We start from the raw sequence: 16,172 nt of genomic DNA, 5'->3' as shown, positions 1-16,172 counted from the left end.
TCATCAGTGCCAACGCAAGCTTTTCCAGCGGCAAGTATCTCGTCTCAGCCGGCAGCAAGGTCTTACTTACGTAAAAAATTGGGAGGTGCTTGATTCCTTCAGCCCGGACTAACACCGCACTTACTGCGTGCTGGGAGACGGCAAGGTAAAGGTAGAGTTCTTCACTGGGCTCTGGTGTAACCAACAGCGGCGGAGAAGACAAATAATCTTTGAGCTCGGCCAAAGCTCGGTCACACTCGTCATCCCATGAGAACTTTGACTTCAATGCTTGAAAGAAAGGGCGGCAGCGATCTGATGACCGGCTTATAAATCGATTAAGCGCGGCGGCCATCCCGGCCAGATGCTACACGTCCTTAGCTGAGCTGGGTTTTTTCAATTCTTGCACGGCTCTGATCTGAGTAGGGTCTGCTTCGATGCCTCGGTTCGTGACTAAGAATCCCAAAAATTTCCCGGATCCCACGCCAAAGGCACACTTCGAGGCGTTCAAGCGCAACTTGTGCTTCTTCAGAATGGTGAACATCTCGGCTAAGTCGGACAAATGGTGTGCCTCATGTCGGCTCTTTACCACCATATCATCGATGTAAGCCTCCATTGTCCGGCCGAGCAAAGGAGCGAACATTTTGCTCACCATCCTCTGAAAGGTTGCCCCGGCGTTTTTCAAACCAAAGGGCATAACTCGATAGCAGAAGAGTCCCCTTGGAGTCGTGAAAGAGGTGATCTCTTGGTCAGGCCCATGCATGGCGATCTGGTGATAGCCGCGGTACGCATCCAAGAAACTGAGCCGATTGTGTCCAGCCGTCAAATCCACTAGCTGGTCAATGCGCGGCAAAGGGAAGCTGTCTTTCGGACAAGCTCGGTTGACTGTCTTGTAGTCGACACAAACTCGCCACTTTCCATTTTTCTTGGGCACCACTACCGTGTTGGAAATCCACCGAGGGTAGTGCACTTCCTGTATTGCTCGTGCCTCAAGCAAGTTCTTTACCTCCTCTGCTACTAACTCGGCGTGATGCAGCGCCGATCTCCTTGTTCGCTGGATGACTGGCTTTGCTCCAGGGAAGACATTGAGGTGATGGCAGATAAAGCTTGGGTCAAGACCAGGCATGTCGTAGGGCGACCATGCAAAGACTTCGATGTTCGCCATCAAAAACTCAATCATCTCGGTTCTCTCCATGGCCGAGAGACTTGAACCGAGCAAGAAGAATCTGTCCGGCTGCTCGGCATCAATCCACACCTCAACCAATTCTTCAACAGCCTTGTCTTCTGCTTTGGTGCCAACATCATCCAAGACACTCCGGTCCTCCGGTCCCTCGATCATTTGAACGAATCCTTTGGCAGCCCAGCTCCCGTTGACCGCCACGAAGCACTGCTTGGACATGACCTGATCACCCCAAATCTCCTCGATTGTCCCCATAGCCGAGGGGAATCTCATCACCTGGTGGTAGGTCGATGCTACGGCTTGCATGGCGTGAAGCCATCCTCTTCCAAGGATAAGGTTGTACGTTGAAGGCACTTGTAGCACCCAAAACTCTACTTGCTTGACCACGGATCCCGCTTTGACCGGCAGGATAATCTTTCCCAATGGCCACTCCGGCTGCGAGTTAAATCCAACCAGTGGCGAAGTGGCCGGAGCCAAGTCTGTCTCGCGGAGTTTGAGCTGTTTGAACGCATCATAATACATGATCTCGACCGAGCTTCCCTGATCGATCAAGATCCGTCTAACATCAAATTCTTTGACGCGTAGTGTTACGACAAGAGCATCGTTGTGCGGCGTCTGGATACGCTCTAAATCCCTTGAGGTGAAACTAATCACATCTTTCTCCTCTGTCTTCCCCCTTTTGATGGCAGGCTGTACTGACAAAACTTCCCTCATATGCTCTGCCTTCTTGATCATGCCCCGGAGTTCGCAAACGCGCTCCGGTTCCACGATGCCGTGGATGACATTAATAACTCCTTGTGGTGGTGCATCTCGGTCATCCTGTCCCCTGGGATCGACCGGAGCCTGATTTGGTTTCACGCCGCCATCAATGTAAAGGTCCAGATGCCCGGCCGCAACCAATTCTTCCAAATGTTGTCGCAAAGGCAAACAATCCTCAGTCCGGTGGCCCCTCTCCCGGTGAAACGTACAACGATACCGCGGATTATACCCCTTTTGTCCATCTCCCAACTTAGCAGGAAACCGGACATACTCCTCATCTCGGATTTCGCTAAGTATGCGATAGATTGGAATCTTGAAGACCGTGGTTATGCCAGTCCTTGCCTTCATTCTCCTGTTTGCGTCCTCAACGTCATCACGGGGGTAGTCATCCCGGTCATTCCGACGTCCTCTACCTCGGTTTTTACGGTTTGAACCTCGGTCTGATTCCTCTGCTCGGTCATTTGAGCGGCTGGACTCTTGCCCAACTGCGTGCACTTTGCCTGCTGTCTTCTTGTCTGTTCCGACCGGAGTGGCCTTCACGGTGGAAGCTGACGCATCATCCTCTACTCGGATGTGCTCATTGATGCGCTGCATGAGCTGGCCCATGGAGGTCGGTTGGTGCATGGTAAGCGAGTCCCGCAGTCTATGTCCGACCGGGAGACCACGCTTATATTGCGTGATTGCAAGGTTGACCGGGCAATCCAGGATCTCATTGAAGGTCTCCCAATACCTTGAATTGTATGCCTTCAGTGTGTCGCACGGTTCCATCTTGACACTCAGCAAGTGATCGACTTCCTTTGGCGTTTTTGTGTTAGTTTTGAAGCGCGTAACAAACGCTTCGGCCAACTGATGCCACCGTTGTATGCTCCCTTCCGGCAACCTCTCAAACCACTTTAAGCCCAGCTCACCTAAACTGGACGGGAAGATTAGGCACATAAGTCCGTCATTTCGCCTATGTCCGGCCATGACCTGACGGAAGTGGCTCACATGCATATAAGGATCAGTTTTGCCGTCGTAGAGCGTGAACTTAGGCTGGTGGAAGCCTGCCGGAAGCGGTGTTGTTTCTATTTCCAGGGAAAATGGGGTGGCACTCAGCCTGGCCAGGTCTGTATCTTCAAATATTGGCACTGCTTGGCGGGGTGGAGGCATTCCGACCTCCTCACTGGCGTGAGCCCCGTAGGAGAGCCGCTGGAAAGCTGGTATTCTCTGAGCTTCGCGCCGGCGAGCCCGCTCCCTTAACACTGCCCGTAGGTCCTCTGACTGAGCAGAATAAGAGTACCTCGACGTCGTCGCCGGACGTGAGGGTTTGTAAGTGCTGTCTTGCGCGCTAGACTTTTCTGCACGCATGTCGGAATCACCAACCTGGTAACTCCTGGTGATGGAAATGGACTGAGTACGTCGCTGACTCTGATCGCCTGACCGGCGGGATGGGGTGCGCTCACTGTGGTCTCCTACTCCAGCTACACCTTTCCCTTTGACATGCCGCTTAAGATCCTCCATCTCCGCCGCAATCCGCCTGATGACAGCGTCTTGGTCCCTTAACTTGCTTTCCAGTCGCCTGGCGTGTGAGTCTCTCCGCCGGTGACCGTCTGGACTCCGTGAACGCCCATGACTCCTTCCGCGCTTATCCCGCGCGTCTCCTGACTGTCCTCCAGTGGGCGTCCCCAAGTCAGCCATTGGATGGACGGCAGGAGGTCCCTCTCTCCTTCGGGTATACTCCGGGGTGGCTCCATCGATGGCGGACAACGGGAACTCGTCGTTGTTCGCCATGGACGGCGATCAGATGAACCTGGAAGACAAGGTTTTGTCTGAAAACTTCCCACAGACGGCGCCAATTGTACGGGGAGCAAATATTCCGGCGTGCCCGTATTCCTTTCTTCCCTGCTCCGTCGATGTCCGATCACCTGCGAGCAAGTAATGGTGAGCTACCCGGCGGTGTGTGGCCGGAAAAACCCTCCGACGGTCAAGTTAGCACACACCTTAGAGAGAATAGAGAGAAGGGAGAGAGTGTATGAGTGTAAGAAATCCTTACAGATGTGTTCGTGTGTCCCCCGTATGGGGGGCGCAGACATGCTTATATACCTTCTGAGCCCCATATCCACTCCCTGTCATCTCCTGACACGTGGCTCTGCTATCCCATCTGTCAGCATAAACCATGCCATTCATCACCTGCTCTCAACTGCCTGTCAGCACAGCTGGAGCTCGGCAGCCGAGCTGCCCTACCTCGGTCGTACCATGCTTCATACCTTAAGCGCCTAACCAGATAACCAAATGAAGGACCGGGCTAGGCGGCATCTCGGCAAAGCTTAGCCCGGGCTCCTCCTTTGGTCGGCCTTCTCGCCGGTCAATCAACTACCTCGGCTGACCGCGCCTTTCCGAGCGCCGGTCTCTCGGTCTGTCTGGTTTCGACAATCCTCGGACCGAGCATCCTGGTCTGACCGGTCACTTCCTGGCCGAGCAGCCTCTGCAAGGTCCGGGGCAGCACACAGTCCAAACTCTGCCCGGCCCAAGTTCTGGTAGCCCATCTCCGGGTGAACAGTCGATCATCTCGGCCCAATGCTCTGCTGGGCCCTCAACTTGCTCGGTCTATACCTCGGCCCAACACCGGATCATAAATCACCCTCTCAACCACCAAGCTCTACCACCACCATCTCATTTCCAGCAACAAGGAAGGATTCTTGAAGGCTAAAGAAGCTGCAAATCCATCCAAGAAGCAACAAAAGTTTGAATCTTCAAGGGTAAGTAACACTTTTACCCTTTTGACCCTTTTTCTTGATCTATTTCTAAGCCCCATTTTATTTTTGTTTCAAGCTCCGGCCCTAACTGAAAAGGGCCCTCTTTTGAGCTCATCTTCACTTTTCATGAAGGGCTCAACCCTGTTTGAGTCCTCCATAATACACTTGCTTCATTGATCCTCTTATGTGTCATGATTTTGCATGCTATTTTTGGCCCATGAGAAATCTGTTTTTGAGCATGTTATAAACTGATATCAGGCTTATTTTGAGCCCCTCTTCAACATTGGAGAAGGGCTCAACATTGTTTGGTGTCTCCATGTGTCACTTGTAGTTATATCCCTTATTTGGCCCCATTTTTGCATAAATTGGCAACCCTCTTTGCTTCTGTTTTTGGACCTTGGTCCGAACTGAAAGTGGTCTTATTTTGGCCTATACTTCATGTTTCATTCACACTTTTTTTCTGTTTGGTGAATATTTTGTGTACTTCATGTTATAGCCATTGTTGAGCCTTATTTTGCATCACATTTCTATCATGTTTGTATACTGATTTTGAGGCTGCCATATACTGTAAATGTTCATATTTTTGGTCCATCTTCAGTGTTGTAGAAGGAAATTTTTCAGTTTGGGTTTTGCTTATACCACTTGCTTCATTACCCCTCTTTTGGCCCCTATTCTTGCATGCTATTTTTGCCATACCTATACTTGCTGTTTGGCCATGTTCATAACTGTGAAAGTGCATCTTTTGGGACTGTCTAGCTTCTGTCTTTGCATTGCATGTCCATATTGTGCATGTTTGGCATAGCTATAGGCCATTTCGGGTGCCGTATGTTGCATTTCGGGGCATTTCCTTGCATTTCATGTCATTTCGCTTCATTTCGGGACTGTTTTCCCCCGTATTTTGTTGCTGAAATTCCATTAGCATGCTTGCATATCATTTTTGCCATATTTCATTGCATTTCATCATTGCCTCGGTTTGCGTGCCCGTGTGCACGCATTTCGAGGCACTTCATTTTTATCTGTCGGCATCCGATGTGAGTGTGGCTGAGGTTCACTCATGTTGGTATAAGCCCATTTGTCATTTCATCACATTTCATCATTGCCTCGGTTTGCGTGCCCGTGTGCACGTATTTCGAGGCACTTCTTTTTTATCCGACGGCATCTTATGTGAGTGTGGCTGAGGCTCACTCATGTTGGTATAAGCCCATTTGTCATTTCCATGCCATTTCATTGCATTTCATCATTGCCTCGATTTGCGTGCCCGTGTGCACGCATTTCGAGGCACTTCTTTTTTATCCGACGACATCCTATGTGAGTGTGGCTGAGGCTCACTCATGTTGGTATAAGCCCATTTGTCATTTCCATGTCATTTCATCATATTTTTGCATCGCCTCGGTTTGCGTGCCCGTGTGCACGCATTTCGAGGCACCTCATTTTCTGCTATCGGCATCCGATGTGAGTGTGGCTGAGGCTCACTCATGTTGGTATAAGCCCATTTGTCATTTCATCACATTTCATCATTGCCTCGGCTTGCGTGCCCGTGTGCATGCATTTCGAGGCACTTCTTTTTTATCCGACGGCATCTTATGTGAGTGCGGCTGAGGCTCTCTCATGTTGGTATAAGTCCATTTATCATTTTCCATGTCATTACATCATTCTGCCATTGCCTCGGTTTGCGTGCCCATGTGCACGCATTTCGAAGCACCTCATTTTCACAGTATTCCGCCATTGCCTCGGTTTGCGTGCCTGTGTGCACGCATTTCGAGACACATATCATCGCCTCAGTTTGCGTGCCCGTGTGCACGTATTTCGAGACACATGTCATTGCCTCAGTTTGCGTGCCCGCGTGTACGTACTTCGAGACACATATCATCGCCTCAGTTTGCGTGCCCGCGTGCACGTACTTCGAGACACATATCATTGCCTCGGTTTGCGTGCCCGCGTGCACGTACTTCGAGACACATATCATTGCCTCGGTTTGCGTACCCGCGTGCACGTACTTCGAGACACATATCATCGTCTCGGTTTGCGCGCCCGCGTGCACATATTTCGAGACACATATCATCGTCTCAGTTTGCGTGCCCGTGTGCACGCATTTCGAGGCACCACATTTTCATAGCATTCTGTATTTTCTCGGTTTGCGTGCCTGTGTGCACGCATTTCGAGGCATCTCTTTTTCATAGCATTGAGTATGTTAGGATTGTATCTTAGTTGCATTTCACGCATATCATGCATATTGCATCGTGTTCGGAATAGGAGTTAGCCCGGGCACGGGAAACGAGGTACATTTCGTACTCCGAATGACGGAATGTGTCTCAATTCCCCAGTCACCGACACTCCGGATTATCCATGATGGAGTTAGGTTTTAGCTGTAGTTTCATGTGCATTCATCCTATATTGAGTTGTGCATTTCGACTCCTCGGCCATCATGCCTCGGTATGCGTGATTGGTGGCACGAGGATCGAGACATGCATATATCTGTGAAAATACATTGCCATGCCCCTTTCCTGCTCTCTGTTGCAGCAAAACGAAGAATCAGCAACCTTTTGGGACTTGGCACGCATTTCAAGAACAGGTGTAAACAGAGGCTAATTGGGGCATTCCGGTGGATTTCCGCGCAAGACAATCCGGACATGCATCATCCATCAGAAGCGAAGCAGTCCCTGGCTTGCATGCCAGTTTTACAGCTTTCCTAGATTAATTTGTAAATTAATTAGGAATTTGTACATATTCGGACTGTAATATTTGGACTGTAATATTCTTTTATTCGGGACTGTAATATTTGGACTGTATTATTTATTCGGACCCTCTGCGCGAGGGCATAACTGTAATAAGTGTGCGTGAGTGTGATGTATGTCTTCCAACCCCACGTCTTTCTTCCCTTTTATTTATCCGCTTATGATGGTTAGATTAGGGCATATTTAAATTAGCATACAGTATGACAGCATGCTTGCATCATTCATCTGTATTACATGCACCGGGCTCGGCGCATCATACTAACTGCATCGTACTTTCAATTCCAAGTTGAATATATGGTAGTTGTAACATTTCATATATCATCTTAGAATAGCCGAGCCTGCTATAGTTGCATTTTGCATGTGTTGCATTAGGCATTCCTGTATACTTAGGATTCATGCATGATTTCTAATAAGTTTCTATTTTGGCTTGGAGTACCCGGTGAGCTTTATGCTTTAGCATCCTTGCATGCGTGTGAGTGACTACCATGAATAGCATGCTTACCATGAGGCTATGTGCTTACATGATATATTTGCCTGAATGCCTGTGGGTGAAGGTCGGGTTATCTGGATTGGAATAAATCATCAAATGTTTCAAGCTTACCTGCGGGTAGCAAACCCTTTTCAAAAACAAGCATGAAATGTTTTGTTCCAATTCGGGCGACCCGGTCTATATTTACATGCTGCGAGCATCACATAGTAACCTAGGCTAATAACCGGAATAAGAACTCACAATGTTTTCAAAAATTGATATCATGGTTAGTAGAGGCCGGTCTATGACCGGGCGAGCGGGGGTGCTCACGAAGTGACCTTCCCCAATCGTACCCAAGTTCCCGAGCCGAGGCAACTTTGGTGATGACGGACACGTGGCCTTTCGGCACCGAGTCAGGGTTTCCTAAATTTCCCAAAATAAAATATTTAGGTGGCGACTCTGTATCTAGCAAAGCAGTCCATGTTTGGCACTACTTTTTCAAAAATCTGTTTTCTCAAAAACGATTTGCCGGATTTGGACTCTTTGGTTCAGACTTAGAACCGTGACTACACTACGAAAAGTCGAGTCCGAGCTGTAGCGAGGTCCCCCCGCGGGCTTGTTACAAATACGTGTTAGTTATAGCATCATCACATGCCATCTTTAGAATAGCTGAGCCTGTTGTAATTGCATTCCTGCATGTGTTGCATTAGGCATTTCCAGCATAGTTAGGATTCATTCATGATTTCTAATCAGCTTCTGTTTTGGTTTGGAGTACTCGGTAAGTTTTATGCTTTAGCATCCTTGCATGCGTGTGAGTGACTGCCATGATAGCATGCTTACCATGAGGCTACGTGCTTACATGGTATACCTGCCTGAATGTCCGTGGGTGAAGGTTGGGTTATTTGGATTGGAACAATTCATCAATTGTGAGTTTTAAGCCCACTTGAGAGTGGCAAATCATCTTGTTTTCTAAGCCCACCCGAGGGTGGCAAAGTCTGCATTTTAAGCCTACTTGCGAGTAGCAAACCATTTTCAAAACAAACATGAGATGTGTTGTTCCAATTCAGGCGATTCGGTCTATATTTGTATGTTGTGCGCATCACATAGTAAATCTAGGCTAATAACCGGAATAAGAACGCATAATGTTTTCAAAACTAGATATCATGGTTAGTAGAGGCCGATCTTTGATCGGGCGAGCGGGGGTGCTCACGAAGTGACCATCCCTAATCGCACCCAAGTTCCCGAGCCGAGGCAACTTTGGTGATGACAGACACGTGGCCTTAGGCAACGAGTCAGGGTTTTCTAAATTCCCCAAAATAAAATATTTAGGTGGCGACTCTGTATCTGGCAAAGCAGTCCATGTTTGGCACTTCTTTCAAAAAAATCTGTTTTCAAAAATGATTTGCCGGATTTGGACTCTTTGATGATTTCATCGGTCTTGCGTTGCACTCTGCGAGATTAGATACAGGACCGTGACATTGAGTCCTGAACTGTAGTGAGCCCATACGAACAAAACGGAGGGGATTTCCCGCCCGGGACGTTCGGGGACATCTACAACTACCTTACGCGTGTAAAGGCCAAAACCTCCAAACAGTATGTATGGAACTACCAAACGGTATTGACGCGTGCCAGGAGCGGATTTCCTCTCCATCACACCATTGGTCCATGTGGCACACTCTACCGGGCTGTCACGACCGACCTATCCCTTGGGAGGAAACACAACCATAATCAATACGACCGAGCTATAAGAAGTCGATCCTTCCGAACTGACTGGTCGTGAGGCGCGCCGGCCTTCGCCCCGGTCTAAATTCATTCCGGGCCAGGCTTTGCTTGGTCCAGACGCACCATTACGGATCCGACCGAACGCCTAGCCGAATCACAGCTCGGTCTAGCTTACGCATGATTCCACGCTCCGGTCGACAAATGTAGCTCGGCCCGGCGCGACGGGACGGGGAACCGCTTTGCACCGAGCAAACGGCTCTTGCAAGGTCCATCATAACTCGCATTATTGTAGCTCGGCCATACTTGTCCGGCGCAAATCTCGCTCTCAAGGACTATAATTTCAGTTTGATAAGATATTATTGTAGTTGAAGTTAAACCTATGTAGTGTATTTTAAAACAATTATATTGAAGAATGAGTTTTGAAAACCACCACAATGGTTAGTTGCCTAAAGACTAAAGTAAAGGACTGAATATAAGGTTGAAGGTGTAAATACAGACTACAGTTCTCTATGTCAAATAAATTTCTCTTTAGAATTTCAAATGGCCCTTTTGAATTTCTCCTTTGATTTTACGGAGCTGCAAAAATAGAGAAAAGGCTACTACTAACCAAAATTTGCATACACAGGAAGAAAAAAGAGTTGAACATGCCAATGGGGTGTAAATGGCATCATATACTACTCATATATTGCTAATTTTGACTTTTTTCCATGAAATTAGCAGTTTAAATTGAAGCTTGAGACGGATCGTTCTACTAAGGAAATGAAGCATCTTGAGCGTGAGCTTGAATGGTTTCAATCAGAAAGGAACGAAGAAATTACACAGCTATCTGTAGAGAAAGAGGATTATAAGAACCGTTTTCATAATTTGGAGAGACAGTTCTCTCTACTAAAGTCCAGGAATAGTGATTGTTTTCAGGTATGACACGGCTTCAAATTCATAAATTTAGAGTGCTATAAAAAATGTGCACTATGATTTTTTGGATGGAAAAAATAATAAGGAAAACATTTCTCTCTCTCTCTCTCTGTCTCTCTCTCTCTAAAAGCATATATTTTAGGATGATAACTGAGAAAATTAATTATATATATGCTTTAGTAATCATATATGTATCATGCTTGATTTGTAGATGGTCAATAAAGCATGCACAAAAAACCTAGACATCTTGTGTTAGTAATGAATATGCAAATTGTAGATATGGCAAAGTCTAATGGGGAATATTGAAGAAAGTTTATGATTCTTAATTCTATGATGGCGTATGAGTCTTAAATCATTAATTTTGAGCTATAGCTAGTTTTTCTAAAATATTATTTTAGAAACTTGTGTATCCTACTTTATGATATCACTATTTGACTCAATAGGAGTTAGTAATTCACTGGTTTAACCATGTCTTAAATGCCTTACGAGATTTGAGAAAAATCTGTTGTTTTTTGTTTGAGGGGGATGATGCATGGGGGAATGTGGTAAGCATTCTATTGGGGTGGTACCATTCAAAAAATAAAATAAATAAATAAATAAAATTAGGTAGATTAGATGTAGTTTTAAGGAGAGCAACTTTTTTCTGTATGGATTCCATATGTCGTAAGACCACCCAACTAGGAAAAAGTGGGGCTTCTTTAAACATTTTTAACATGGTTTTTTGATCATCATGATGCATAGTGTTCAGCGTGTCTAAGCAAGTTCTTTATGGGCCATGGATTGTTGCACATTGCTATTTTCCTATTTCTGGGAGTAAATCTGTAATTATTCATTGTTCTGCACACATCGGGGCATATTACTGTGGATGTCTGATGGCAACCACAATGCTGGATTTACTGACATCGTTTTCAATTGTTAGATGTCGGAAATACTCAGCTTTGAATGGCTGACTGCAGCTCTGATTTTAAGCAAAATGTTGTCATGAACAGAATTTGAAAGCCTTTAGGATATGACCGACTGCATTGATAATACCCATTTAAAATGTGACTGAACTTGTTCAAATTTCAGTAAGTGGCACAGCGGTGAGGTTTGATCAGAATGGAAGCCCTAGGTATTGACTAAGTGGCATCATTCCATGAACAGTTTGCAGTCAAAACACACACCTGCACTTTTGATGATAGTTTGTTAAAGGTTTGTTTTTCTTTAAATATTCCTGCTGTCTTTCCTTTTGCACTTGTTTGTATGAAGTCCTCTTTTGCTTTCTTCATATATTTAAGATTATACTTCAATTATTTGTCATTTGGAGCCCCCTCATGAACAACTTACTTTGCTTCACCTGAAGTTTTTTTTTTCTTTTTTTTCCCGGTATTGTATCTCTAGGAGAGAGCAATTTTATTACCTTTATTGAGATTTTTATGTATGACCACAGACACTACAAAAGAAGAAGAATGATCTTGCTGAAAGGCTGGAGATTGCAGAGTCTTCTAGGCAAAGATCCGATGACAAATTGAAAAGCTATGCTGAAAAGAACGAGGTTCAAGATTTCACTTCAGGATGAGATCAGGTAATTGAAAGTAACAGTGGAGCGACTTGAACGAGAAAAGTTGGACAAGGACAAAAGGATTAGCCAACTTGAAACAGACATTAATGGGATGGAAGCAAATTTTAGTGCCTGCCAGGTTGGTATCTCCTCTCAAGTTCATCAATTTTTTTGGAGCTACTACAAGTTAATCCAAGAGTTTAGGGCTCACATATGAACAAGCACTTCTTTTTAATACTCCTTTCTTTCCTGCTGGTAATATTATATAAAAATTATTGAAAAAAATACAATGTACATACAAAAAGAAGATGGGTACTACTGTTCTCTTCTTTTAATCTCTTTCAATTGCCAACATCCTGGCCTATTTTGGACAGGAAAGAAGAGGCTTTTTTTTAGACTCGTCGATTTTTTTTATTTTGTATAGTTGGTGTTTGGAGACGCATCTCTTCCTAGTCCTATCGAGTGACTTTCTTCCAAACAAAAGGGATAGCTGGGGTGGTTGATCCCTCTTTGAGCCTATTTTTGAATTTTGTAGAGAATTTTGAACAGTCTTTGCTTAATGTTATAGTTGAGAAGTTTTGCACCCCCTTGGTGCTCCTTTAATATATTTTACTTAGCAAAAATTCTAAAATTATATATATATATATGTATGTATGTATGTATGTATATCTTCTAATGATTCTCATGTTCCTTGTTCCCTACTTGCTGGAGATTTCAGGAAAGCCCTGCAGAAAAATGCTCTCTAGTAAATCAGATCCTTAGGACCAAATCACTAGAAAATCGCCTTATCATCTAGAAAATTAGGCACAAGGCCCATGAAATGTTAAATAGCCTGAAGGCTTAGTTGAATGCAGTGTCATTGTGTGAAACAGACGAGAACTGATCACTAAATGCTTCCTCCTCTACAACAATGGACACTCGCTCTATAGTAGCGATGACTTGATTTACAATTATCTATGTTTTCTAGATTCTAAAGCAACTGTTTATAGGAAGAATGCCACTTCTATGATTCGTATTATCTGCTTCGATTTGCATTGGTTAATTGGAAAACTAATGTGTCGTCATGCAATGTGTCCATATAGTCTGGAAAGACGTACTGTGGAATTTTCTGCTATAACTATGTTAGTAACCACTCAAAAACATAAACCTGCACTTTTGATGATAATTTCTAAAAGGCTTATTTTTCTTCAAATTCACCCTGCTGTCTTTCCTTTTGCACTTGTTTGTATGAAGCCCTTTTTTGTTTGCTTCATTTTATACCTTTATTGAGATTTTTTTTATGTATGACCATAGAGACTAGAAAAAGTAAGGTTTTAAAAAGCGGCCGCAACCATTACGTAACGTCGTTACATAACGATTGTGGTGGTTATTGCTACCCGTTACGGTTGCTTTTGCGGTGTGATTGAGATTCACAGGTGTGTCGGTCATATCAGCTACCGTAGCGGGGCCGTAACGGCCTGTTACGCACCGTTACGTAACGGTTCCGAACTGCTTCTTTCGAGAAAAAAAATTAAAATAAAAAGCTGAAAATGGGGTAAGAAGGAAGATGGAGGAGTAAGATATAGAGAGAGAAGAGGGAAGATGAAGAACATGTTATTGATTAGTTAAAGCTGTAAGACCTATGCGATTCTATTCAGCTGGTATCACTCAACCATTTTGTTTGTGTGTGCCTATCTATATATTGTTTGAAAATAATAATAATAATAAGTGTGGTCATTATCTATTTGACTTGATTAAAAAATATATATATATTTAGGCTCTTATTTTGTCATTGTTTATCTTATATATAATAGTTAGTGATTGATTTTTTTGTATAATTATATATTAATACATATTTTATACATGTCAATTTTTTTTGATTAGTTTATTTTATTTTTATTTACAGGTTATCCAAAAAGAGAATGAATATTCAAGTGATCCAAACCAAAAAAAAAAAAAATTCTTTATAATTTATTTTTTAATTTTTATATGATTATATTAGCATATACAATTTATTTTTTAAAACTATTCAAGTTAAAATTTGCATATGCTTCCACAAGTATAATAATTAAAAAAATAATTTTATACATCTAAGTCTAATAATTTTTTTTTTTTTTGGCCAAAGCGTAATATGTATTTATGACATATAAAGTCATTAATTATTAAAATAAAATGTAAAAGACTCAGTTTATCGTGATTTAAAAATATAAAATATATTGTATCACACTTAAAAATTTATAAAAATTGATCAATATTTATTTTTAAACCCAATAAATATGATTATGAAAAAAAATATATGTGTATCAGTAAGTTTTTTTTTAAATTGTGCAAAAAATAAAAAAATTCATGGTTTCGGTTACCGCAATCGTTACGCTACAGCCTTTACGCTCCGCAGCCGCAACCACGCCACCGCCACCGTTACGGTGAGTGCAACTACTTTTCAGAACCTTGAGAAGAAGAGAAGAATCATCTTGCTGAAAGGCTGAACACTGATGAATCTGCTAGGAAAATATCAGATGACAAATTGAAATGCCATGCTATAGATATCCTGGCTCAAAAGAATGAGATCAGGCAATTGAAAGTAACAGTGGAGCAACTTGGACGAGAAGTTGATCAAGGAAGGAAGGATTAAACAACTTGAAACAGAGAATGATGGGATCAAAAAAAATTTGTCGACTGCCAGGTTTGTATCTCCTTTCGAGCGTTGGTCTATAATAACCGGAAGGTTTGGTTGAATGTAGTGCTATTGTGTGTGACAGTCTGACAGACGAGAACTGATCACTATAAATGCTTCCTTCTCTATAATAATGGGCACTCGCTCTATAGTAGGGGTGAGTCAGTGAGATGATTTAGAATTATCCAAGCTTTCTAGATTCTAAAGCAATTTTTTATAGGAAGAATGACAATTTCTACTGTTTATATTCTCTACTTCTATTTGCGTAGGTCCTGTGGAATTTTTGGAATAAACCTTTGATAAATGTTAACACTATAGTATTAAAACAAAATAATAAGGATTTATGTATTTTTATGGATGATCTATTCATTACTGAACTCAAATACGTTTGACATTTTTGTTTATGATTTATGATTGATGAAATAGTATTTTGTATGTTCAATGATGTTTAAATTATATATTGCTTGGTTTTTTCATGTTGAATTAGTATTAGATTTTCATTATTTTATTTTATTTTATGCGTGGCTCAGTCTCTTCATGTTGACCTTAGTAAAGAAACATTGGTGCGTACCCAGCAACTAGAGCTCGAAGAGATGCATAATGAACTGAGGAAAGACACTGTCATCGTCGACCATCGTGCAAACCGCGGTACATTTCCGATCTCCAGTCCGTTCGGCCCTATTGCCCCACCTTCTAGATCTACTGGGCAGTTGGCTGCTTCAGTCTCTCGACATGGTAGTCCGGCCCAGTGTCGTGCTATTACCCCCCCGTCTTCCAGAACTACCTCAGACTCTACATGGTAATCTGGCCTACTATTGTGCTATTACCTCTCCCTCCCTGTCTTCCAGATCTACCGAGCAGTCAGCTTCAGTCATTCCGGTCCACAATATCGAACATGTTACTCGTGAAGGAGCCCCGCCTTGGCATGATAAAACATAACTCTAGGTGAGATGCAAACTTTTAGTTGTAAGAAATTACTCTCATTGTGCATCTGGGTGGTGCTCCATTCATTACAGCAGTATCTTTGTCAAATTCCATTAGTTTTGGCCTTGTTATCATCTATTTGATTTTCTTTGGAACCTTGAGATTTTGTGAAGTATACAACAGAAGAAGAATCCATGTACAGAAAAGGAAATCATGGCTTATATGCAGTTGCAATAGTTAACCTTTTTTTTGTTTTTTTTTTTCTGTTTTAAGGTGTGTTTGGATGAAGAACAACTGGTAATTGATCTCCAATATGTGAAATGAATGTTGTGTTTGGATTAAAGATTTGAGGAAGGATTTGTGGAGGGAAAAGTGAATGATCCAACAGGAAAAGATTTGAGGTTTCACTTTTTATTTCCCTTTCCTTGTACAAAACTCCACTCAAATCTTTCATTGCGTGTTCTTTGTACAGTCATTGAGGTTTTGATAGTCTGTTTGGAAACTGGTAGATAAAGATAAGGGGAAAAATAAAACTATAGTGGAAAACACTTTCCCCTGTTTGGATAA

The sequence above is a fragment of the Camellia sinensis genome, chromosome 5 (assembly GCF_055761805.1).
Source record: "Camellia sinensis isolate YWXY chromosome 5, ASM5576180v1, whole genome shotgun sequence".
Lineage (NCBI taxonomy): Eukaryota > Viridiplantae > Streptophyta > Magnoliopsida > Ericales > Theaceae > Camellia > Camellia sinensis.
Note: the sequence above shows the minus strand (reverse complement) of the source record.